This window comes from Calidris pugnax, unplaced genomic scaffold (assembly GCF_001431845.1).
Source record: "Calidris pugnax isolate Ruff unplaced genomic scaffold, ASM143184v1 scaffold4, whole genome shotgun sequence".
Classification (NCBI taxonomy): Eukaryota; Metazoa; Chordata; class Aves; order Charadriiformes; family Scolopacidae; genus Calidris; species Calidris pugnax.
This window is the reverse complement of record NW_015090781.1, coordinates 6,523,687-6,547,674: the sequence shown is the minus strand read 5'-3', so window position 1 is coordinate 6,547,674 and position 23,988 is coordinate 6,523,687. Positions and strand designations below refer to the sequence as shown.

Below are 23,988 nucleotides of genomic sequence, written 5' to 3'. Positions count from 1 at the left end.
TTAAATTAAAAAGAAAAATTAAAAAAAAAAAAGCCCTTTTCACTTTAAGGAAAACAAAGTTTACCTTTTTCACCCTGCCAGGAAATCAGATATCAATGACTTGAGATGCAGCCTGGCTGCCAGTTACAGCTGTCAGCAGAATATTGCCTTGGTTCACGGATTATCATGTCACCTGTCTTAAACATCCACTGCTTTACGGACACCATTGCGGTTTTGTGAGTGGCAGAGGAACGTACACAGGACCTTGTGTAGCTGCTGGTCTAAAAGCAGAGGTGGTTCATCAGTGCTAGCTCTTCTCCTGCTGCTGCTCCTTGGGCCATACCAGAGGCTGCTGTTGGCAGGGGAGCAGCTCGTTTCCTCTTCAAAACCCCTATTTCAGAAGTCCCAACATGCAGGGGATTAGTGAGGGAGGCTGGGAGTGTCAATTAAATCCTGAGGGCCTGTGAAGAACAGAGATGTCAGGGAAGTCCAGGAGAAATGATCATGTCAGAAGGGATGTGGTACTGGTGCCAAATTTCTGTTTGCGTGGACCAAACTGTCCCCTCTGAATCCAAAACCATGATGGCACAGGAGAGTTTGGGTTTATACCGAAGGGCACACAGTTTCCCAAGTGACTGAGTCTTTCCTGGTTGCAATTTGTCTTCTTCTAAAAGGAAAATTACTTCTAGATTACCTATGGAATTAGTTATTGTCCTGTTGCTGCTCCAGAAATAAAATTTCCAGGAAGGAAGCAACAGTCCTGAGCGGCAGCTCTGAGAGCCTGGAGCAGAAATCAAAATAAAATATCATCAAGAAGAGTTCTCAGTTCTTTAAAGCACTAATGTTGCTCCCTGGGGAAGAGTATTCATCTGTAATGAAAACCATCGTGCTTACATTTTTATGGCTGCACAACTCATCTTCTGCGAAGTTGATTCACCTCAGATGCCTATATGGTAGGAGAGAGTAGAAATAAAACTCTCCCCTCCCCAGAATGAGAGTTTATCCCAGACATTTCCAAAGCAGTTGGTTATTTTTTGTGCTCCTGGTCAGGATTTGCCTCTGAGATCACGGCCACAGCAGAGCAATGAAGTCCTGAGCAGGTGAGAGAGCTCCACAGCATCTCTGCCCAAGCTGTGCTGTTTTACACCTCCTACATCGAGACACCAAGGAGGGCACATGGAGATTTCATGGTCCTTAGCACACAGGTACTACCACAAATTTCAAGGACTCTTTAGGAAACGGAAGTCCCCATGGGAAATCTCTTCTAACTCCGTTGTGGCACTATCACAACCTCCTGCCCATACAGATACCTGTTCCTTTAATGAAAAAGGAAATATTTTCTTGCCCAGCAAGAAAACCCTTTGCCTGCATCTTCCAAAGAGCTGACTCTGAAGGTTGGTGGTGAAAGGCTGGAGCTTGATCCAACAGTACTTCTAGAGTGCCAGACATGGACAACAGCAGCTGAGGAGTATCATAATACCTTGGACACAAATTTGATATGGAGAACCATCAAAACCTGCTTTCTCTTACAGCTCTCCCCCCATCCTGTACATTCTTTTCCATAACTTAAGGACAGAAAAGTTGGAGGACAGCTAAGACCTATTTTAAGTTCTCCAACTTCCTTCACCAGTCTCAATTTGAAAACCAATCTGTATGGGGAACATGTGGCACTGATGGTGCAAGTGACAAGCTGCCATTTTGGGCAACCTACATGTTTTGCTAGTTAATCTAGCAGATTTCCAAATACTGTCCTGGAGACTCTTGTGCAGCCCTTGACAAACAGGCAGAGCCTTTTCTTACCTTGTCTGAAGATTCCAGGACTATATGAACATATGAAAACATTAGCAAAACATTGCTCCATTCACACATTAGGGGCCAGGCTAGTTGGATAGTACCTCCTCAGGACACACTGTGGTCCAGCAAGATTTTCCCAAACCCCAACCATCCTACTCAAATAACATGAAGATTTCAGTGAGGGATGGGCTTCCTTGCCATGTTGACCACTGAGCAAAACTCTGCTCCCACCCAAGCTGGGAACTGCAAACCAGCTACGGGAAGATGGTGATCTTTGAAGGGGGTTGTTGTACGTGTGTCAGGGACAGGCTGTTCCCAGGGTAGCCAACCTGTCTGGTCGTTGTACCCAGGCATCCTGTCTCTGACAGCAGCCCGAAACAGATGCCTACGGAAGATATAAATGCCAGGAAAGCCTGTAGTTGCACTTCCCCAGAAATACTAGAGATTTCCTGGACCAAAGATACTATCTCCGTACCTAATATCTCTCAGTGGATTTTTCATTCACTGTGTGCAAGACAAATTGTGTCAAAAAGCATCTCCAATTATTCTAAAAACTGTTACCTGATATTTTAATCTGATTCTTCCTTAGTATAATGACTGCTCCCTCATCACCATCCCTGTGTCATGCCAGATGTGGCAGGTCCTGGAACCCCATCCTAGCTGGTTAGACCTTGTCTACTTGGCCCTTTGTACAGAAGCTGCTCTGAGCACTCTCCTTACCTTTGTCAGTTCTGCTATAAGCCAACAAGTGATGCACCACAACCTACATACAGCCAAGAGCCATATAGTGCATCTCAGCAGCAAAGTGAGAGACAGCTCCAGAAGTGACTTGGGTCCAAGATGACAGTGGCTCCCCAGGGCTGCTTTGGTTGTGGTCTTAACCAGCCTTACAAGAAAATTGGACTTCAACACAGAAAGTGGCAAGCACATGGACTGGGAGAAATGCTTCGTTGTCCTTTTGTGTTCTCAAATCTGGTCAACTGTGGAAGAGAACACCCCCAAGGAAGTTAAGGGAGGACCATGGCCTGTACCAGGTGCAGAAAGATCTACACTATAGATCAAACCAGTTTTTGCTAAGGCTGTGCACAACAAATTCTGTGTTATCACTGAATACTGAACATGTTTGTCTATGATGTCTGCAAATGAGGTCTCTGATAGTGGTGCTCATGAAGGTCAAGCTCTAAAAGGAACTACCAATTTTCTACCATTATGATTGAAAGAGTCAGATGAAGTCACCAATGTCTGAAATTATAGGTGACCCCAATCATCCCCCACAAGAAGAGAGTCCTGCCTGTTGTAACCACGTCAATATGTGATTCAGATGCAGGTAACCATCTTTTGCTTCTTCTGACTTTGGTCAGGCCTTAAAAACATTGAGTCAGGTTTCAAATTGGCTTAACCTCTCTCCGTCTATTTTAGCGAGTGAAGATAAAATCACTCAGCACCAGAATGATGACACAGAAATCTGCAGCAGACGGTCAAATGTGCAATAATAAATCGATACTGGAGCTGCCTCCTACAATTGATAGCTGCTTAGTCACTTCTCCTTCCACCTCCTGTGATCAGCCCCACCTCTGCTACCCCTTCCACGGCTCCTTTCCCTGGGACGTCCCTAACACGGGCTGAAAACATCTGGCTGTGCTCTCAGGAAACTGCAGAAACAGGGGAAAGCGTGTCTTGTTGCTGAGCCCACTCTGAGTGTGCAAGTGGTATTTTTTAACCATTGTGCAAAAAGATGTGGTTCCCATCAGCCAGGGCAAGTCCGAGCTTCTGTGAGACAAGGCTTTGCATTTCAGAAGGCAGAAAATGTGGCATGTGCTCCTGCTGTTGCTGTGGCAATAGCCATGCGTGGTGAACGCTGTAGCACACAGCCACAACAAAAATCAAACTAGCCCAGAGCAGCTGTTATTCAGATGGTGGACTTTTTCTTAAATTAAATGTTTTCTTTCCAGTATTGCTATGAGGAGGCAGAGTATGCTGTCAATCTCAGCTCGCCAGAGACTGACTTAGCTGCTCTCTCTCCCACTCCACACAGCTGAGGGACACATCATCAGCTGAATCATCTAGACCCAGAAGAACAGGGCTTCTGCTTGCACTAGCACGACGGTCTGACTTGCTCCCCATGCGTGTACTGTTGTGGCAGGAGACAAAAGCACCCACATGTACAGGGTGGAGCTTTATGAGAGAAGTGAAGGTGCAACAGGCAGAGAAGATACAGCACAGAGAACGAGTCATGGATCCATCGCCTGTGCTGCTCTCCAGCCCCAGGGAATACCACGTTGTGAACCTCCAACAAGTGGTGACATCCATCTCATGGCACAGGCTGTAGTGCTTGGTTCTCTGCCCAAGATATGATTTCTCTCTTGCCTCTGGAGCACAGCTTGCAGAGGAGACCAAATTGCTCAGTGTCTTGTCTGCACAGATGTGGAAGCATCCTCAGCATCCCAGGATGGACCCTCTCTGAGGCAGCCCCTCTGGATGTCCCAGCTATGCAAACGGGTGCCTGGGATAAGGCACCAAGAGCCAAACCAGTCGGTCACCCGCATGTGTGTATGTGTCTGTACATTTGCTTTGTATTTTACAGGGAAAAGAAAAACAGGCTCCCCCTTGCTAAGAGTTCCTAAAAAGAGGCCCAAATCACAGCTCCAGCCCGTCTCCTTCACGCCAGCACAGGCATTAGGTCACCAGCCTTCTCCTGCCAAGAAGTGTTAACTGCCCACAAACCCCTGCTGAAACAGGTTGGAGAGCTTTAGGAGATAAATCCTCCTCCAGGATTTCCAACAAGTTTCACAAGACGGTTCAAAGCCCCAGCAGCTGGAGCAGTGATACGATGCCATGTGCTGCAGATGAAGTGCTAATACTTGTCCGTAATGGATTTGCTGGGATGTGTTTCATGGTTCCTCCACCTGTTGCCCCTCTCTCCTGGAGTCCTCCCTTCCCTGGGGTTTTGTCTTCATGACTTAAGATATCTGTTTGCAGGGAAGCGGGGCTTGGTGGACCTTCCTCTTTTCCACCTTACCTTCTTGTCTTATCCTGACAGGAGAGCTCAGCGGTTCCCAATAGCAGGAGGCATGGTCTGGGGAGAAGGAAAACAGGCACAGCCTCCTCTAAGGTTGTAAGCAAACCAGCTAATTAATAGCTTGCTGATTGCACTCTTAAAAAAAGTACAGTTAAACGAGGACACACAGTGTACATCTTCTTTGCTTAAGAGATGGTTGTAAACAAATTTACATATTACACAAAGTGGGATTGGCTTGATACATTCCGTAATTACCCGGAGCAGCTGGTGGGGAGGAATCATCACCAAAACGGAGCTCCTGCTCTGCTGCACAGATGGGATTTATCTCCTCATGCCCACACGTTCAGTCCTGGACCCGACGTTTTGTCTACGTAGACGAAGCGGGCACATTAAGTGACGTGACTTTCCTGCCAAACACGTACAGCCTCCTAGAAGCTTACGCTTGCAAGAGAAGAATGAAGGTGATGCTTTGTCCAAAGTGCCCGTAGACCACTAAAAACTGTCTGGGATCTTAGTTCCTTAGAATAACTCAGTGAGAGTCTGCTACCTTAAACCATACATAGTCACTTAAGACCAGATTAAAAACCAAACACACATGTATAAGTAAACAAGGTGACAAAACATGTCTGTGCTCAAGCAGAGATCTAAACCTGGGGCTCTACTTAATGCCCAACTTGTTTCTAAAACAGCCTGGCTGTGCCTCCATTCCCAAGCTAGCAAATGGGGTGAAAAGGACTCCCCTCGCTCGTGGGCATGAGGCAAAGCTCAACGTCTTCAGATATTGCATTGATGTGTAAAGAACAGGGGACTGGCAGCAGGAACAAGAACCACAAATTAGAAATTAAAATTACTTTTATTAACAAAATAAGCCACAGTACAAGTAGGGCCAAATCTTTTCAAAGTTCAGTCGCATCAAGGCCTGGAGTGCAACAAGGGCTGTGACAGAAACAATTTGGGGACAGATCATCATGGCAACTAGCAGTGAAATGAAAACCAAACTGGCTCCCGTGTTGGAGCCAAAGGCCAGTGGACTAGAGAGCTGGGGAGGGACTCTTTGTCAGGGAGTGTAGTGACAGGACAAGGGGTAATGGTTTTAAATTGGAAGAGGGGAGATTTAGATCAGATACCAGAAAGAAATTCTTCACTGTGAGGGTGGTGAGACACTGGCCCAGGTTGTCCAGAGAAGTTGTGGATGCCCCATCCCTGGAAGTGTTTAAAGCCAGGTTGGATGGAGCTTTGAGCAACCTGTTGTAGGAGGTGTCCCTGCCCATGGCAGGGGGGTTGGAACGTGATGATCTTTATGGCCCCTTCCAACACAAACCATTCTATGTTTTTTTTAACTACCAGATCACCTAGTCTGACCTCCAGGAAGGTGTGAGCTCTAATGCGTCACCCCATTTCCTTTCAACCTTTACAACTGGAGACTGGCTACAACACAACCTCCAGAAGGTCTATGCTGAATCGGCTGAAGGAGACCCTGCCACCGGTCCCAAAAGTCAGGCCCCCTTGGTGTGAGCCTGGCTGATGTCACCCCACTTGTCACCGGGGGTGGCGGAGGAGGTGGCAGAGGAGGTGATCGCCTCCGCTTTCCAGAGGAAGTCGCAGGCTGGGTTTTGCAGCCCGGGCTCACATCAACGCCTACGTTGGCTTTATCACAGCAACGGCGGGGGAGACCTGTCAGACAGACGTGCACGGCGGGGCCGGAGCAGCACGGGGGGTCCTGGAGACCACGCCGATGGCGTCAGACCCCGTGGCTTCGGAGAGAAACCACCTACGGCCCCGGCCAGCGCGGGGTGAAGCAGGCTGCAGAGGGGAAAGCGGGCCGTATGACACGGCTGATGTCACCACTGCCTGATCGGGGGGCTGAGCAATCCCCCCTCCCTCTCCCATCGGCTCAGCACATCCCCTTGCCAGCTCGCTCCCTCCCTCCCACTTTGGTTTCCCCCAGCCCCAAATCACTTCCTCTGCTGGGGCCAGTGCAAGTGGTGACGGGGCTGTGTTCAGAGCTTGTTCATGCACGCAAAAATCCATCCAAACCCAAACCACAGCCTGGGGTTTTTTTTTTTTAGCAGGGCTATTTTCAGCCCCAATGGCACAACGGAGGGTGAAATGGCATGGAGGAGCTGCTGTGACTGAAAATGGGAAATGCTTTTCCTCCTCCCATCCCCACTTGCCCCTGCTCCCATCCCCGCCTGTCCCTGTCCCCATCCCTGTTTGTCCCTGTCCCCATCCCCGCTCCCGGGAGAAGTTCCCATTGCCTCCTTTGTGTTGGCTTTGGGGCTCGTAAAACCTGCTTCAGCTCATTAATCCCACAAGAAGATGATCTGTTTTGACTTGCTGGGTTCTTTCTTTCACCGGGACACTCTGTGAATCCAGGTTAAACACACTTTGTAACCTCCTAAAAATGCCACCCGGTGATTTCAGCGGTTGGGGTCCCAGCACAGGCCACCCATGGCTGTCCTGCACCCCTCGGGGGGTGGAGAGCAGGCAGCAGTGGGTGGGCAGGACGAGAGCAGGGCTCAGGGCAGGGGGACCTTCTCAAACCAGCTTCATCTCCAAAGGGAACGGTGGCAAAGAGCAGCCTGGATGCAACGTCAGCCGTAATGATCCTAAATGAGCCTTTGTTTTCTGCAGCAAATGAGGTGTGTTTTGTTCTTAACAACAGCAGAAAACCAGCCAGACCTAGAAGAGCACAGACAATGCAGCAAAGCAACATGATTTCCGAAAAACTACTTCAATTACTGCTTAAATATGTGCATTTAGGTGCTGCATGTGGCTCTCCCAGTCAGTCAGTGATTCTCTCAATATTTGACTTTAGGGACCTTTGCCAACATTCACATTTTCACCAAAAGCCTACCGCTTTTCCATTTCTAAGACTGCCAAAGAGCAGAGCCAGTGGGGAAAAGGCCTGAAAAATCTAAATGCTTGGGAGCAGGGTGAAATAATTTGACAAGATTATTGACCCAGGGAGACTTGCAATGCTGCGAGAAGAGAGGACCTGCATTTTTCACAGTTCCTAACGCAACAGTAAAATACGGAGTATTTCAGAAAGGTCAACTGATTGACAGTTAAATAACTGACCAGGCCCAGTGCTTTTCACAGCTTGCTCCAGTAGCTCACACGCAGCTGGGGTTTGTGCCCTGGCCGTTTTGCACAAGGGAAGCACCAACTGCCCTGATTTCCCTGCTGCAGCGCTGGTGCCCACAAATATCCTGTGGCCTCGTTGGGCTGCCGGAGCAATTATGTCTCCCAATTGCCTGTTTGTCTCTCTGGGTTATTTCTGAACTGGGGAGCTAAAGGTACACAGCCTCTGCAACACGTTCACGCTGTTGTCCCATCTCTGCTTGCCCCAACAGAGCACACAGCATCTATCTGCACCTGAGCATGGCTAGAGGGATGGCCTGGGCATCCAACTACCCCATGGGTACCACGCTGGGATGCCCACCAATACACATTTCAATTGACTCTAGGTGCCTCCAGGCAGTTGGGTTCTGAAAAAAAAAAGCTAAAAAATTAGCTGTCCAGCCAAAAGCCCTCTTTCCACAGATCTTAGTATCTGATTTTTCCTTTGGCTACTTTTGTACTGCAGGAGTCCATTTGCCGTCCTCCCTCAAACACAATGCCTTCTCCATTATAAAGCTGAGACCTCTCTGCAAAACCCAGCTGTTAGTTTGCTTTAGTCCCATCAATAATCGTTGAATACTTAAAAAGATAAACCTGAAGAACGTTGAGTGCTTCTTTTGGCCTCCTCTCCCTCTCAATTATACACCACATTGATAAGATCATTAGTAATCATTTAACATATGATTTTCATGTTTGTTGTTGCTGTTGCTGTAATATTTTTGCCTTTTAAAATTCTAAAACTTGGCTTTTCAAGAGTGACTGAGGTTGTGTGGGAGAGAAGTTTGCATCCTTGCCAGGGCCCCAAGGATATGCTTTATATCTGGACTGCTTAAAAGCTCCCTCACCATCAAAGCTCCTTTTCCAGCTACCATTATTTCTGTTTTGTTATTGTAGGACCTTCTATTTTGTCATTGTGCATGACCTTCTTAGTCTAGAAATGTCACTCTAAGACAGACTGGCACTGCTTTCATTTTTTCCTGCTGGAAACCTTTTGTTTAGTAACTTTAATTCAAAGGTCTCTTCTGCGCTTATGTGTGGGCTTGGACCAAATTTCCTACATAACCCAGACCAGAAAATTTCGCCATTGGCTAATAACAAAATAAGAAGAGAGGATATAGGATGTAAATCGCTGTGACTTTGAGTAGCTCCTGTTTGCTCTTTATTCTAACCACTAGGAAACAGATTTCTAAGTGCCTGGGCAGTGCAGCGGCCACGCTCTTACCCTGTTCTGCAGAGAACACCAACTTCAAACACAACTGTCCAGACAGGACCCTGTGTGAAGCCTGTACTGGGGTGGCCCCTTGTCAGAGTCATACTCTGATCATCTGATGACTCAGTGGGGTCTTCTCCACACAACAACACAGATCATCTTTAAGCTCTGCGATGGTCTTTGCCGACCCAATCACTGCCCAGATGTCTTGGAGACAGACTCCATCACAGAAAAGCTGCACAAACTCCAAAAAGCCCTCTCGAAAATCTGATGGAAAGCCATCTCAAAGCCTGGTACAAGCCTAGGGCCTTCCCAGGAATCCCATCAGGACAGCAATCCCCGGGAGGATTACACTAAACCACTTACTCAGCTATACTCGACTTCGTGGTACGGTGCTGTGCTAATCCTCACCCAGGAGATAAACACCTCATGCTATGGGAAGGCGACGTGATGTGAGTACTCCGTGTGTAATAAAACCTGCAATAAAACAGTGCAGCCAATGCATTAGGGAGTCCTATTATGGATCAGTCCTACAGCCGCCTCTCAGGTAGAGCTGTTAACTAGAGTGATTGACTTATGTTTGAACAAGCTGCAGTCAGACACCCACAGAAGACCAGCTCAGGAGCTCTTTGTTTTTGAAATACATCCTTCTCTGTGCAAGGCCAGCATTCACAGCAGAAGTCCTCTGCTGCTGTCACCTCCTGGCACGTGACAGACTGAGAAGCCCCAGCTATGATGCCCCAAGCAGGGCTGCCCAGGAGGTGTAGAGATGTAGATGTCCCTTTTAATTGTAGCAGGGATGAGTCGTTCTGCTCCCCCAGCCAAGCTTGAAGAATCTCATCCTTCATTTTATTATTCAAAACATTTTCAGTTTTGCGGAGGAGGGTTTGCTGATATTTCAGAAATGAGAAGACAACTGCTTCGTGATCTTGTAACTAGGGAGCAAATGAGAGCTCGTTAGAAAATGGGAAAGGATTGCGGGGGAGTTGCACATTTCCCACCTAACTCCTGGGGTTTTTTTGCATTACAATTTAGTAGCTTAAACAAGGCTTCTACCGCAGATCTTGTGTTTGCCAGGAAGCTCATCTTCTTGGGAGTCAGAGCAATATCTAAGACCCTCAAGAGCTAATGCCAAAAGTAAAAGCACAGGTCTCTAGTTCGCAGGACTGAAAAATGTGGGCAGTAGGAAGCCTCATAATTCAGACACAGGCCATCCATCAAAACCAACACACCCTGAAATCTCAGCTTAACTCGTCCACTTCTGATACTAACATCAGTGTTTTGCCTGAGCAGGAGTCACGGGGCTCTTCCTCAGGCACCAGCATCTCCTCCGGGGAAATCCCACCCAACCCTCTACCCTGTTCCTTGTGGGTACAAGGAACCCAAAACACTGGGTTTTGCTTTGCAGTCTCTCCATCTGCTCAGAGGCCAGCACTTTTGTTGGACCCAGCTGGTCTCTTTCAGCTGGGCATAAGGCAGACTAACAAATAAATAAATATGCAGCTGATGATTTGTGGCAGGATTTAGAGTCTCCTTTCCTCTCCCTTCTCTCAGCATTTTGTGTGGAAAAAAGCTGTCAGAGAGAGGTACCGGACTTTGGTCCCAGCATCCAGCACGTACGGCTCTTTTCTATTGTAATATTGCTACATTTCATCTCCTCAGGGGGTTCAGAAGAACAGGGGGGGCTAAGAAGAACAGGGGGGGCTAAATTATTTATACTTGGAACAACAAAAATAAAGAAAAAACCCAGTTGTAGACAGTTCTTGATCAAGTTTACTATCAGTGTTGGAAGTGTTCTTTGCTAGGGAGTTACTTCTCTCTTAAGGGAAATATAAGAGAAGCAGCACAAGGACTGTTAAGTATAAACCGTTTCTATCCAACTGTTAAATTGTCTGCGATTTCTGCTGGTGACGAAGCAGCACTGGACTGGTTACAAACTCCATTAAAAGGAGACAATTGCAGACTCACCTTGAAAGTAATTAACCTTATCTAAGTCTTTAATTGTAAATGCATGAAATGATAATATGCTAAGCTTAAGGGTACTTCATTTGCTGCTGAATACTGGTAATAGGATAGGATTTGTGTCACCTTACTGATGTGTGTTTACACACCACCACTGAGCAGAGGAGCTTAAGGAAAGGACCACATTTCCTCTGATAAGGGCTGTGCCAACAACCTCCCAACGGCCTGACAACAGGGAGGAAGGGAACCAACTTGCTCCCTTTGATTCAGAGGTGTGGGCTGTGCAAAGGTCTCCATTTCATTTAAGACAAAAGATTTGCAGGCAATATCCTTCCTTTTGACGTTCTCCCTTGAGAATAGCTGGAGGGAGAGAGCCCATCTGAGCAGAGAAGATGAGGGTGCCATCTTCTCCTTAGCCCTGGCCACACCTAGCCTTGCTCCTCCAGAAGGCAAGCGTATAGGGAATTAATTACTTTTTTTCTCATAGCATTCCTCCTCTCCCAGCTCAGTTTCCCAAACTGACTCACATTCCAGCCACACCTCTGCTAGTGCTGGCTGGAAGGAGGGAGCAAGACCACAGCAGCCCTTCCTCACATCTGCATGAAGGTGCTGTGGTGCTGCATGTCCCATTGCTGTGTCTGTAAAGGCTGTGCCCATTTCAGGTACCCAAATGCTCCAGGATGAGCCCTGTGGGCAGCCTGGGAATCCAAATCTGAAGCCATCGTTGCTCTGGGGAGAGAGTGGGTCAGTCATTTCTAACTGAACAGTGGGGGGACGTAATAAAACCTGCAGGGTAAGTCCATTCATCCACACACATTCTCTCTCTCCCCTCCCTTGCCCAAGAAAGTAAATGCCACATCTTTTGTATTTCTTAAAATATCCATTGTTAACATAATGAGACCATTGACAGTAACCTCAAGTCAGCATCCTACGGCAATTCTGACAATTCAGCAGCATCCTCACTGCTCCAAGGAATTGGAAAACACAAGCAGTGCGGAAAACACAAACATCAATGTGCAAAACAAACACATCTGATGTATCAGAGCAGCAAAAAAGAGCCTCCAGAGACTGTGGGGAAAGAACCCATTTGTTGGGGAGAGCAAACCCGGGGGACATAATGAGCTGGTGAGGCACGGTTCAGCTTCTTGGGATTCAGAAGGTAATTAAAGAAGGCAGAAGTCAGCAGAACAGCATATTACACCGTGACTTTGTTAAAGTCATCAGCACTCACCTCCTACTGAGAAGTCTTCTCTTTTCCTCTCTCCCCGCCCCCGGCACATTTTATTACCAAAACCCAGGGTCATCTCACATAAATGGAGAAGTTAATTTTAAAACTTTCTCAAAATGCAACTTGGAATCTTAGACTTTCTGTGCGGGAAACGTATAGAGGAATTAAAAGAAAATCAAGTAAGAAGAAGGTTAGTCAGACAGTGAAATGAAACTACAGCTGCAAAACTTCATGGATTTTTATGGCTGGGGGAGCCCACAGCAACATTTTGGTCTCCTGCCAGCATAAGCACAAGCACGAAACCTACCCCTGCACGGTTAGGTCAGTACATATCTGATACAAGCTCTACTGAATCCGGGCCTGATACCTTGCGCCAATACAGCTCTGTCCAGAGTTCAAAACAAGTACTTTTTAAAATATCAGCAAAAGAAAAAACATGCTTACGGTTGGTTGCCACAATATACTAATCAGAATGGGGTATATCTGCCACTGAAGAGCATGCAGGGCTAAAGCATTGCTTTTAAGCAAATACGGTTACATAGTTCCGCATTTCAAGGTCCTTGGAGATGGAGTTTTGGTAGAAGACCTTGTTCTCTCTCATTTGCTTTTTCGTTTTCACTCATAACTAAAAATCTGGTGTGTGGCCGAAAGTGGACAAAAACACATTGCTGAGAGAAGGAGTGATCTCACGGTGTTTCCGAGCAGGCAGGGCACCCGGCATGGCAGCAGGGGGTTGCCATTGCTGCAGTAACCAGAATATTAGGAGACTCTTCCAGAATGACGCAGTATGGAGAACAGCAGGTTTGCCTACGCCGCCTTGCAAGGCCAGCACCACATGGCCCAATACATCATCCCAGCCGAGGCCAGACCCTCCTTGCCAGCTCACATTTCCAGAAAAGAGGAAAAGATCAAAGCTGTGGGAGTACTTTTAAATACAGAGAGAACTGCCTCACTCTGTTCTGCTGCACGAGAGAAGGGACTTTGTCGGAGAACTAATTGCTTTTATGTCAAGACAGCAACCTTGCACTGCCTCCAGCCCATCGCCAGCCACACTGACCTTCATTACACCTTGACTCTTTCAGCCCATCTGGCTATAAATTAGGACAGACGGGTTACACCCTTTCCTTCTCCTGTAATGCACATGGACATCTCAGCGGTGCTGTTGGCACATAAAGGCTTTTGCCCTTTCTGTTTCCCTCCCTAGATAATGAGCCATCTATTAAGGAGGCAGATGCAGTTTGAGCTGGTGATATCTTATGTAATTATGTGGGTGAACAACAGAGACAGAGAGAACAGAAGAAGGTGGAAACCAGGAAAGGCCAAATGGGCAGAATTTCCAGAGCACCGAGAGCTGTAATGTCAACAGTGCTCTTCCCCTTCCTTACATCCCTGCCCAAGAAAGCCAAGACGTGGTTTGCCCCCCCCCAACTCTTTTAGACACCTCTACTGCATCAGACTCATTTCAAATAAGCCTCAAAGTCCAGTCTGTCCCACCAGTGTCAACTTCTTACATCAACCAGCTTAGCTGGACATAACCAGCCCAGTCACAGGCCTGGCCTCCAAGAGGAACAGAGTTTTGTCTGAGATTTGTGTGTCTCATCAACCCCCCTCTCTCAACTGTCAGCCAAATAATATCTTTCCACTCACTTGATTTCTTTGGTATAATGTCCACCCCGGGTTTGTGTGCCTATATTCACCTGGATTTCCAGATGCTCTCCAGTCCAAACTGGTGTGACCAAGGCAGCCACCAAATACTGCAGAGGTAGTCCTTTGAACAGGAAAACAGTAATCCTGATACCAAACAGGGAATAAGCGTGTAAGAAACAAAAGAAGCTAAAAACATTTTTTGGACCTCTGGGATGCATGGATAGAAATAATACTCACAGGTGGCAGCTGGATTTGGGTCCCAAACATTGCTTTGCCTCAGTCCAGCGCTGTGATTTGTTCTAGGTGTTCTAGGATTTGCAAATCCACCCCAAGTCTCACAGCCGCCTGATCTGAACAGTGAGATTGGCCTCAAGATGAAAAGGAAAGGTTTTGGGTTAAGTTTTGGGCAAACTGCTACTGATCTCACCAGTTTGTTATCTTTATTCCAGTTACTCACCCATCCTTACCCTACAGCTGACACAAGCTTGGCTCACAGACCTCTCCCGTGGGATCCACTTGTAGCTGCCAGCCCTGCACGCACACACATTAAATCTTACCTAATGAATAATTGCCAGGGCACTGGGACATTTCATTCAGCTGATAACAGCACACACCTCAGGGAATGAAATAACGTTTCGAGGCTGGACACAAATGCACGTATCACAAAGATGTCACGGTTTACCCCACATGACAGTCATTGCAAAGCCCAGACACCACATATGGAAACAGGTAGGAGAAAGAGTGCCCTGTGGCGCTAGACTCTGTATATTAGCCTAGGAATAGGCAGTTTTTCCTTGGAAGATTTTATAGTGTAGGACAACAGTGCATGGGTGAGATTAAATACTGCTATTTTCATGTCACAGATCGGAAATGGATGCACAGATGTGAGAAATGATCTGCACAAGATTGCAAAAAGAACTTGGTGGCAGAGCCACAGACCCTTTCTCCTTTGTACCCATTTCTCAGTGCTTTACCTACAACATCTCCCCTCTTCCTAGTGGTGTGTGACCCACAGGCAGTTCAGAGTGGGGAGCTTTGCTTGCACAGGCACAGCAGGAGTGCTGAAGGTCACCCAGACTTTCAAACAGAAGCTGGAAATCCTGCATCTCTGGAAAATGGAAATCCATGCTGTCTCTGACTCGGGGCTACAGTTGAGCCCCCAGCCCCAAGAAAATAGATGGGATGCTCACTCCAGAGAGCTGTTACACTGCCTCCTCTTCTGCAGCAAAAGCAGGTACCATCACCTGCCCATCACATAGCCACAGACAGTGGCTGTGTCTTTTTCTCCAAATTTTTACCTCATGCTGGTGAAAAACACTGGGCTGATTGCACTGGCCCCTACTTACCCACACGCCAGGGTGATGAAATCTCTCCTTCACCTTGTCAGGCCAGTGCACGTGCAGTAGAACGGACTGGGACCAGTCTGAGGGCTGGAGGGGCAGTTTGGTTTCCGTGGTTCACTCCCACATCGGCCTCTCAGACAAAAATGGGCAGAAAAGGCTGCCAAGTGGAAGAGGTCAGGGAGGTAGGTGCACACTTGTTGAACTGGATTTGCACCGTGTTTCTATCCCACGGGCCAGGGTGAAGGGCTGGTTTTCCTCCTGCCAAACGGACCCACACTGGTGCTGGTATCAGATCTGCATTCAGTAACACGCTGTAGAGCCTTTGCTTCTCATTTCTTGCGTGGCTGACTCCTCTGCCCACCGTATTAGAAGCAAACTTAGGTCCAAAATGAGAAAGAGCATTATGCAGGAGGCAGAATTATAAAATTCATTTCCCTTCAGAAAAGGCACTGAATTAATGTGTCATGGACAACTTTAAATTTGGATGCAATTTAAATAGATACACGGAATACAGAAGTGACTATGTTTTCTGATCTCTAAAAGGGATTGTCTATAAACAGAATAGTCTATAAATAGACTTTTAAGTCTATTAAAGTATCTTTTAAGACCCATGAAAGCATTCAGTGAGGACATAAAATTATATTTATCCCTCCAATTCACCACAAAATGGCTACAGCCTTTCCCTTTTTTGTCCCCCTTTGAAAAACAATAGGAGACAAACTGGTTTATCTTACTGTACCTGTTGTAAATACCTTTATGGCAAGGTAATTGCTAAGCGCATTGTGTTGAACAATTCCTTACTTTGTTAGAGGAACATTTATCATGCCCTTTGGAGATGGCAGAAGAGAATTCCCCCGTGACCTTTGGAAAATGAAATCAGCAGCATTACTCAGAAGCCAACGTCGCGAAGTTTAAAAAAAGATGTAAGAAGGGCTTCCCATGCCTCCTGAAAAAGACACAATCCACGCTTCCACTGGAAGCCGAGCTAGCTTATTCCAGCCCTTTTAGACCATTAATGATTTGTGCCTAACTAGCACTCAGGGTAGGTGATTCACTGATGCAAGCGCCGCAGGGCTCCCTGTCCTGTGCATGGCCCTGCTCTCGTCATCACAGCAGTACAGGACACAACACCGTGGGCTGCCTGTGCTGGAGAGAAGATCATGAGCTCGATTGTGTGCTACACACAAAGGGAGAGCCATTATCAGAGGCTGCTTTGCCAGGCTGCATGAAAAAAACCGCCTCTGCAAATTGCATAATGCCCCTGGATGTTCCCAGCGGTGCCAGGGCAGGCCCAGGGGGCTGGCGCTTGGACAGGGAGGGAGGAAGCTGGATCTCCTCCCTCCCTCCCAGCATGGGAAAGCTCAGGAGAGCTGTTGTGTAGGCAAAAAAAAAAAAAAAACCACCCTCACTTATCTCCTGGGAAAGGGCTGTGCTGCTGTGGAGTGACGTCTGAGGCACGGAGTTGTGGTCATGGATCAGAGGGAGCATGGCATGGCAGTGCTGGGGAGGGGGAAACAGGAGAGACATCACACTTGTTCTCCATGTGCATGTATCACGTTCCTTTTCCGCAGATGCACTCATCTTGTTCACTGAGACGGTGTACCTGAGTTTTGATCACTCCCTGTGCGAATAAGAAACTATCTAAACACAGGAAAATGCTGTAAACAAACCCCTGTGTCTACTGAAGAACCCGTCTCACACTGCGTGTGGAAGAGGCGTAGTTTAACACCACTGCAGGGCTGACGTGGTACCTCGGTCTCTGCTGTTGTTCGGTGGATGAGCATCCATGCCCAGGGAGGGACAGGAAGGGGCAGAGGGAGGGAGCTGCTCGATTGCCCCAGAGGTACTGTCAAAATGCAGCGTGTGGCTGAAATCTCCAAGCAGCACACCATTCCCACCGGAACGGCAAACGGCGACATTCCCAGACGATGTTGAGTGGGCAAGATTTCACCATGAGTGAATGTGACCGTGATAAGCAGTGTGGGTGACCTACTCAGCTTCATTTCACTTGCCTGAGAGTCCATCTGCTTGGAATGCCTCCTCCACCGCCTCCTCCTCCTCCTCCTCCTCCGCTCTTACTGGTGGCACCAGGGATTTACAAGGCAGCAGGGAGCGTTTCCTAATATTGGTTGGGTGTAACTTTCCAGCATGACTGATTGTGCTATTAACTGTGGCAAAGAGAAGAGCACAAGTGGGCAGGCAAAGGAGAGCACTTCAAACCCTGGAGATGAATGATAAGTGATATTAAATAGTTCTATGTATGCAAAATAAATGTAAGAAGCTTGCAAGGCTATTGTTACAGACGTCGCTAGGTTTATTAGAAAAGGGGAAAGCTATTTAGAAAAGTTGAGCCCATGTAGAAAAAAATGAGACCTCTGTAAACAAGACAGAAAGGAGTTGGGAGTTAATGGAGTTAGAGTTGCAGGAGAGTTTTAAATTAAAAACTGGGCATAAGGAAGAGGTATGGAAGAACATGCTGTTTGGTTGAAGCTTTCAAATCTCTCTGTTAAGAAAAAAGATAGAATGGAAAGCAATGGAGTGAAGTGGAAAACAGAGAAGACCAGGGTCTATAAATGAAGCCCCAACTAAGGCACGTGTGTGCATACCCCCCCAGCCCCCCCCCCAAAAAAAAAACCAGCTAGGTAGCTCATGACCACATTTAAAACCATTTCTGTACAAATGTCAGCAATGTGAAAATAAAGGAGGATGAACTAGAATGCCTGGCTTTAAATAAGAACATTGGCAACATACGTATCTGGGAAACTTTCTAGTAAGAACTAATTAGCAAAATACTATTATACCAGGTTTAAACAGTATAAATGTCAGAACAGTTCATGCCAGGGAGGGAAAAATAAGTAAGTGACTCAAGTTCTCAGAAGTTCGACATAGATTGAACGTACTGAATTAAACATTTACCTTTAAAAAGGGGAACCACATAAAAGTGAGGAAATTCATTGAAATCAGCAGCTAAAAAGAGTAAAGCACTTGGAGATGACATGAAATTGTTTAAAGACACTTTACAGAAGGCTCAGCATCAAATAAAAAAGTATTGCAATAAAAGAAAAAGTAAGCCAATGTGATTAAACCATGTAACACTTCTGAGATGTAAAAAAAAAATTCTTCAAAAAATAGGGATTTAAGAAAGATGGGAAAGAACACAAAGGCTGAAAAAGTGGATGTGAAACTACAATAAAGTACAAGAAAATGAAAAGCAACTTGCTAAAGGCATAAAACTGAATGATAAGTTTTTTTCAAGCACAGCAAAAGCAGGAGGCTGCCAGAGAGTTCCGTGTGGTCCATGGATGATCTGTAAGTGAAAGGAGCACTGGAGAGGGACAGACCATAACAGAAAAAACAAACCAAATTTGTTGTGTTGGTGTTCCTGGTGGAACTCTCACGCTGGATTACTCTTTAAGGAGACCAATCTTAGAGGGCAGTTTCATGACACCTTCGACAGGATGAGGCTGAGGCCATTGTGACTTCTCCATTCTCCTTGGTCAGGGTCTACTGCCCCATTCCTTGAGTCAGCGCTGGTCATTGCCTGATCCCATGGTGAGTCAGCTCAGGCTGTGAAGGCAGGCCCACGTGAGTCACCAAGGGTACGGGGTGATGCTACTCACAGCCTGGGATGCCAGGTAGCAGAGATGTGCTCCAGAGCCAGGGACTCCCTGCTTCAGTGTCATGAACTACCAACTTTCCCAGGGAGAAGTTTGATGAGAGACTTCCAAGATTAGGCGATGCGGAGGGAAAAGCCACCAGCTGGAAGCTCAGCCCAGCGTGCAACAACAAAGAGACATTACAAAAGAGCTGTGACGAGACCTTTGACATTAATGTATGTTCCTGTGTCTCCTCTTTGCTAGAGAACTAGCATGCATTGGAGGAACCCCAGGACTGTGCCATAAACACACCTGGGCCCACTGCTGCATGCAGGAGCCAGCAAATCTCACCCTGGTGAGTGCAGAGCCAGCACATCAGGTGCCCTCACCATGCTGTGTCTGGGTGGCACTCAGTGGGCCAGGAGGAGCAACGTGTTGAGGATGTGAATGTGACACTTCTGAGCTCTATGGTTCAGAGCCAGAGCAGGTGGATGTTAGTCAGCCCACTGAGGTGATTCACAGAGGCTGGTAAGGGCTGGCATCCTTTACCAGACACAGAAGTTTTCCAGGTAGCAAAACATTCACCATGCCTCACCGAACTCCTATCTACGTTAGGATAATACTCACCTCATGAGGTCGCCTCCAGAATTAATTGATATGGCTAAAGCTTTGAGATTCTTAGGTGCACACACAAATTATTAAATCGGCTTTTAAGCAGTTCTCTTTTAAATGTGAAACAGACACGGTTACGTCAAGGTCCTTTCAATTGGATATGTGACCAAGATGAAAGTGAGGGTCTGGAGCTGATCATCTTCAAAGTGGGAGCACCTGGGGTGGCTGCTCTGTGTGGATGCCAAGCACCGCGCAGGCACTGGAAATTCAAAACATTCCAGCTGGTGATTTGTTACACCAACCTTTTTCATCTCTGCTCGATCAGGCTGTGAATCAACATGGCACAGACTTCCTGCCATGGACAGAACCGTGCTGCAGTCACTTGAAGTAGTGGCATACCCAAGTTGTATCCTTCCCTACCTCAACGTTTCTGCTTATTCAATAATTAAGCAATTAAAAAACTTTCAGTTTTCCCATAAACATCTGCCACAAGCAATTACATTTAGCCATGTCTCGGCAGGTCTCAGTTCCACAAACAGTTTTTTTTAATGATCATTTCTATTTTTTCTAATGGTAGCTCTCCAAGACTTTATTTGGAACCACGTTGTGGTATCCAAAGCAGAAAGAGAGACTTTGTACGTTATCTGAAATCAAACACAGCCAGAAATACAAATAGATGACACTCACAATATCTGGCATGCTAACACTAATTAAAACAAAATTAAGATAATAAGCCTTTGGCTATTTCCTCTTTTCCTTAAATTTGGTTATTTGCAATTTCCTAGCCACATGGATCTTCCAAACTGAAAATTCAAGCGTTCCTTTTCTTCTCCAAGTTTCAGCATGCTCTGTCCGAGGGCATTAGGGACTTCTTAGGGAGATGTGGTTGGAAACTCTGTCTCCTGTCTGTCCCAGCCAAGCTCCTGAGCCACACTGGTACAGAGGGCAGGCGAGGTCGATGTCCAGATTCTTCTGAGTGAAGCAGGAAATCTTGGCAAATGCTTTGGATGCGCTGGGTGCTTTATTCCTTACATCCCTTCCTGAAACATCACATGGTGCGCTCATGCCATATGGTCTAACCAAGAAGCTTAAGGTTTAGGTTGTTGTTGCTTTTTCAGTAAGACCTGAGGTCACCATCCATTAAGCCTTAGGCACTTTGAAGCTCATGCATGTAATTAAATCCAGTTAAATAAAGGCTAAAATCCATCTTGTCTTTATACCATCTTGAGTGCTGACCTGAAATAAGCTGATGTTGTGTTTGCACTTTTCAGCGCTTCTCTGTGGAGATCAAACACATCCCATTTCTCATGCCGGGATTAATAAGTGACTCTCAGCTAATTGAACCCCTCAGCTTCCATGATACCAATACATCCACCACTCTCATCTCCAAATATTTTAACCACTTTCATGGTTGCCATTACTGTGGTCTCTGATCAGTCTCATAGACTTGAATGCATCTATACCCATCACACCTCTGTGACTGCCAGCTGCTCTTCTGCCAAGAGTACAGATGGAGATCTCTAGACCAGAGAAGAGAATACATGTTCCACACCACAGCAGACACCTTCCAGCTCCTTGGAGTCCTCGGCAGCCGGCACAATCACTGCACCAACTTTGCTGTCCCATTTTCTGTCTAGGAAAAGCCACAGGCCAAACCCTACTGGCATCTACAAGCATCTTACCATGGACTTCACAGACCTTCTACTGACTTCAGCAAACTTGGCTCAGACCTAATTGCTCCTGCCAGCCATCCTGTGTTCCTGGACTTTGCAGGGTAACTGCTAAGGACAGAAATAAATCCTTTGTTTACTCTGGTAACTGGAGAGCTGCTGAAAGCGCTGGCTAAAAACAGGTGCATTTTCCTATCAGGTTCATGAGTCACTTATCCCAGGAAAGACTGGTGAACTTGGGAAGCCCAGCGCTCGCTGAACAACAGGAAAGGATGACTTTTTAATTGAATGGTGGCAAATTTCATCATCTGGTTTTCCTGGGTGGCTTTTTTCTTTTGAAGTCATGTTAAGTCATTGGTTTAACACAGCTCAGGCCTGTTCCTCGCAGATTCCTTTTCTGTGTGGTGTTCCAGCACCGTACCCAGTTTGGGATGGAAAACACTACCGGTGTTAGACTCCTACGGGAAATAGCAGGTGTGATGTGTGACTACACAAACAGTGCAGGCAACTAATACCTCCGTAATAGATTTTGTGCTTGGTCCAGCATAATCAGACCTTTAAGGACAGGGACTTCTGGGGCTTTTTTTGTTTGATTTTTTTGTTTGTTTGTTTGTTCTTAAGTGAAAACAAAGCACTTCCTGTTTTCACAGAGAACAGTATTGCTTCTCACATACCATCAAGCCAGGAGCAGCCAAGGAATGGGTCACCTTCAAAGGTGACTTCTTTTTGATTAATTAAAAAACCCACCCTGCAACCTCTTTCCTCCCCAGTTTTAACAGTAGAAATTCAGGTCTCATCACTTTGTTTTTCCACAACTGAAGACTTATGATGACATCCTGAGAAGCTGCTCTGGGGATATTTCTCCACTGCACAGTTAACTCATGTTTTTACTCAAATTAAAGTCTGTGGTTCTTGTTGTACACAGGGGAGAAACCTCTGACTTGGCTAAGGTATGCTTTCAGTCCAGACCAGCTTACCTGGTTGGCTGTAGAGGGCAGAACCCGGGACTGGACCCGACCTTTTTTGCACTGTGACTGCAGACAGGAAAATTAAATAAAAATCACTTGAATTCTGGTGGTTCTCCAATGCACCTTCCCTAGCTCCCCTGTGGCAGCCAAGCAGCTGTGAAAGAATCCTACAGGCTGTGAACACCAGAAAGGTCTGGCTCTGTAACAGACACACACAGGGATGTTCAAAGGAGTCCTCTCTTCAGGTCTATATTCATCAAGGTAGATCAGTGCCTGAATGGCGAAGAGAAGGCTTGATATTCTTGGCACTGCAAATGAAGCAGACAAGTATATCTTTGGTGTAATGGAGGAAATACATATAAACCCCTCTCAACAGAGCTATAAAGAGGAACATGGCAAAGCGTCTCCCCCTTCACAAAATTCAAAGACTTTCTTCTTTGTTTTGTATCATCAAGCACAAATATTTCCAGTTCCTGCCCATCCCCACCCCATTCTGCCCTCTCCCCCTGCCCTGCCCCACTTCAGGTCACTTTGAACAACACTGGCACTACTTACAAAACCAACAGAAAGTCAATTACCCACATATATTATTGCAGGGTTAATTTTTAACCTCTTCCAGCTGGCTCAGTAAGCAGGGACCTACAGACTCTCAGCTGCAGAGAGCCTGCCACCCACCCAGCTGGGGAGAGGGATGAGCATCATGTGGGGCCCCAAATGTGGGGTGAGCCCAAGCAGAAAGGATCCTGCTCCTCTCTGCCACCTCCTGCAGCCTCAGTGCCCAGCCATATGCTTTGGCTGAAAGCAGCTTGCTAGCCCTGCAAGGCACCCAGCTCAGAAAAATGTAAATAAAAAAATAGAGAAAAATATAAAATAAAAGGGGTGAGCAGACATTTTCTAGCAAAGCAAATTTAACCAGCTCATCCAAAGGGTTCAAGGAGCACCAGAGCTGTTGTAAATGATGGGAGAAGGTGAGAACAACCAAGACCGTGGGGGGAAAAAAAATCTTCTCTCTGGTGATGGGTAGCTGCTAAAATGCCTTGCACTATGGCAAGAGCAACACCTTTAGGCTGTGTTGAGGGAACAGCCACTTGAAACTGCAGATTTCCAAGCTGAAGCAAGACAGGCAGTGCTTGCCTTCTCCCTGGCTCCCTCCTTCAGCCTTCTCTGCAGTGGTACCCTGTGTGCCCACGGCCACGGGGCTGCACCAGGACTGGTGCTGGCATGGGGGAGAACAGACTTACACTGGGTCCAGCTGCCCGTGTGGTTATGGCAGGAGTCTGGCAGCAACAAGGAATAAATATTTACACCTTGCTAAGAAACATTTTATGAATCTTGTGGAGTTTTGTCAAGCCTCTTTTTGGAGGTATATCCATGGACTTTTCAACTGACAAGCAGTTTTCTGCTTTTCAGCTGAAGAAGTGCTATGAGCAGCTCTGTGAAACACTCCTGAGGAAAGCCCCAAGTGCAAATACTTTTTACAAACTACATAGATGTAGTTTGGAACAGAACAGAAAAAAAAAAAAATCAAAACACCAGGTTGCTCCAAGCCCCATCCAGCCTGGCCTTGAACCCCTCCAGGGATGGGGCATCCACAGCTTCTCTGGGCAACCTGTTCCAGTGTCTCACCACCCTCACAGCAAAGAATTTGTTTCTAGTATGTAATCTAAATCTCCCCTCTTTCAGTTTAAAAACATTACCCCTTGTCCTATCACTACACTCCTTGACAAAGAATCCCTCCCCATCTCTCCTGTAGCCCCCTTTGGGTACTGGAAGACCGTTATAAGGTCTCCCTGGAGCCTTCTCTTCTCCAGGCTGAACAACCCCAACCCTCTCAGCC

General features: G+C 46.7%; 1 long non-coding RNA gene across 13 annotated transcripts in view; it reads right to left on the bottom strand.

Annotated features, from left to right (window-relative positions):
- Positions 1–7,006: 7,006 nt before the first annotated feature.
- The window catches only part of LOC106898088, a 74,085-nt gene continuing 57,103 nt past the window's right edge, over positions 7,007–23,988 (bottom strand). For 7 of the 13 annotated variants that reach the window (XR_001413864.1, XR_001413875.1, XR_001413863.1 and 4 more), the window contains 3 exons: positions 14,200–22,459; positions 14,013–14,106; positions 7,007–10,060 (listed from right to left, as the gene is read on the bottom strand). This is a non-coding gene — a long non-coding RNA (uncharacterized LOC106898088). Of the gene's footprint in view, positions 10,061–10,773; positions 13,197–14,012; positions 14,107–14,199; positions 22,460–23,988 lie in introns of those variants that run through there. The other 6 variants (XR_001413877.1, XR_001413872.1, XR_001413874.1 and 3 more) reach the window with 6 other exon arrangements.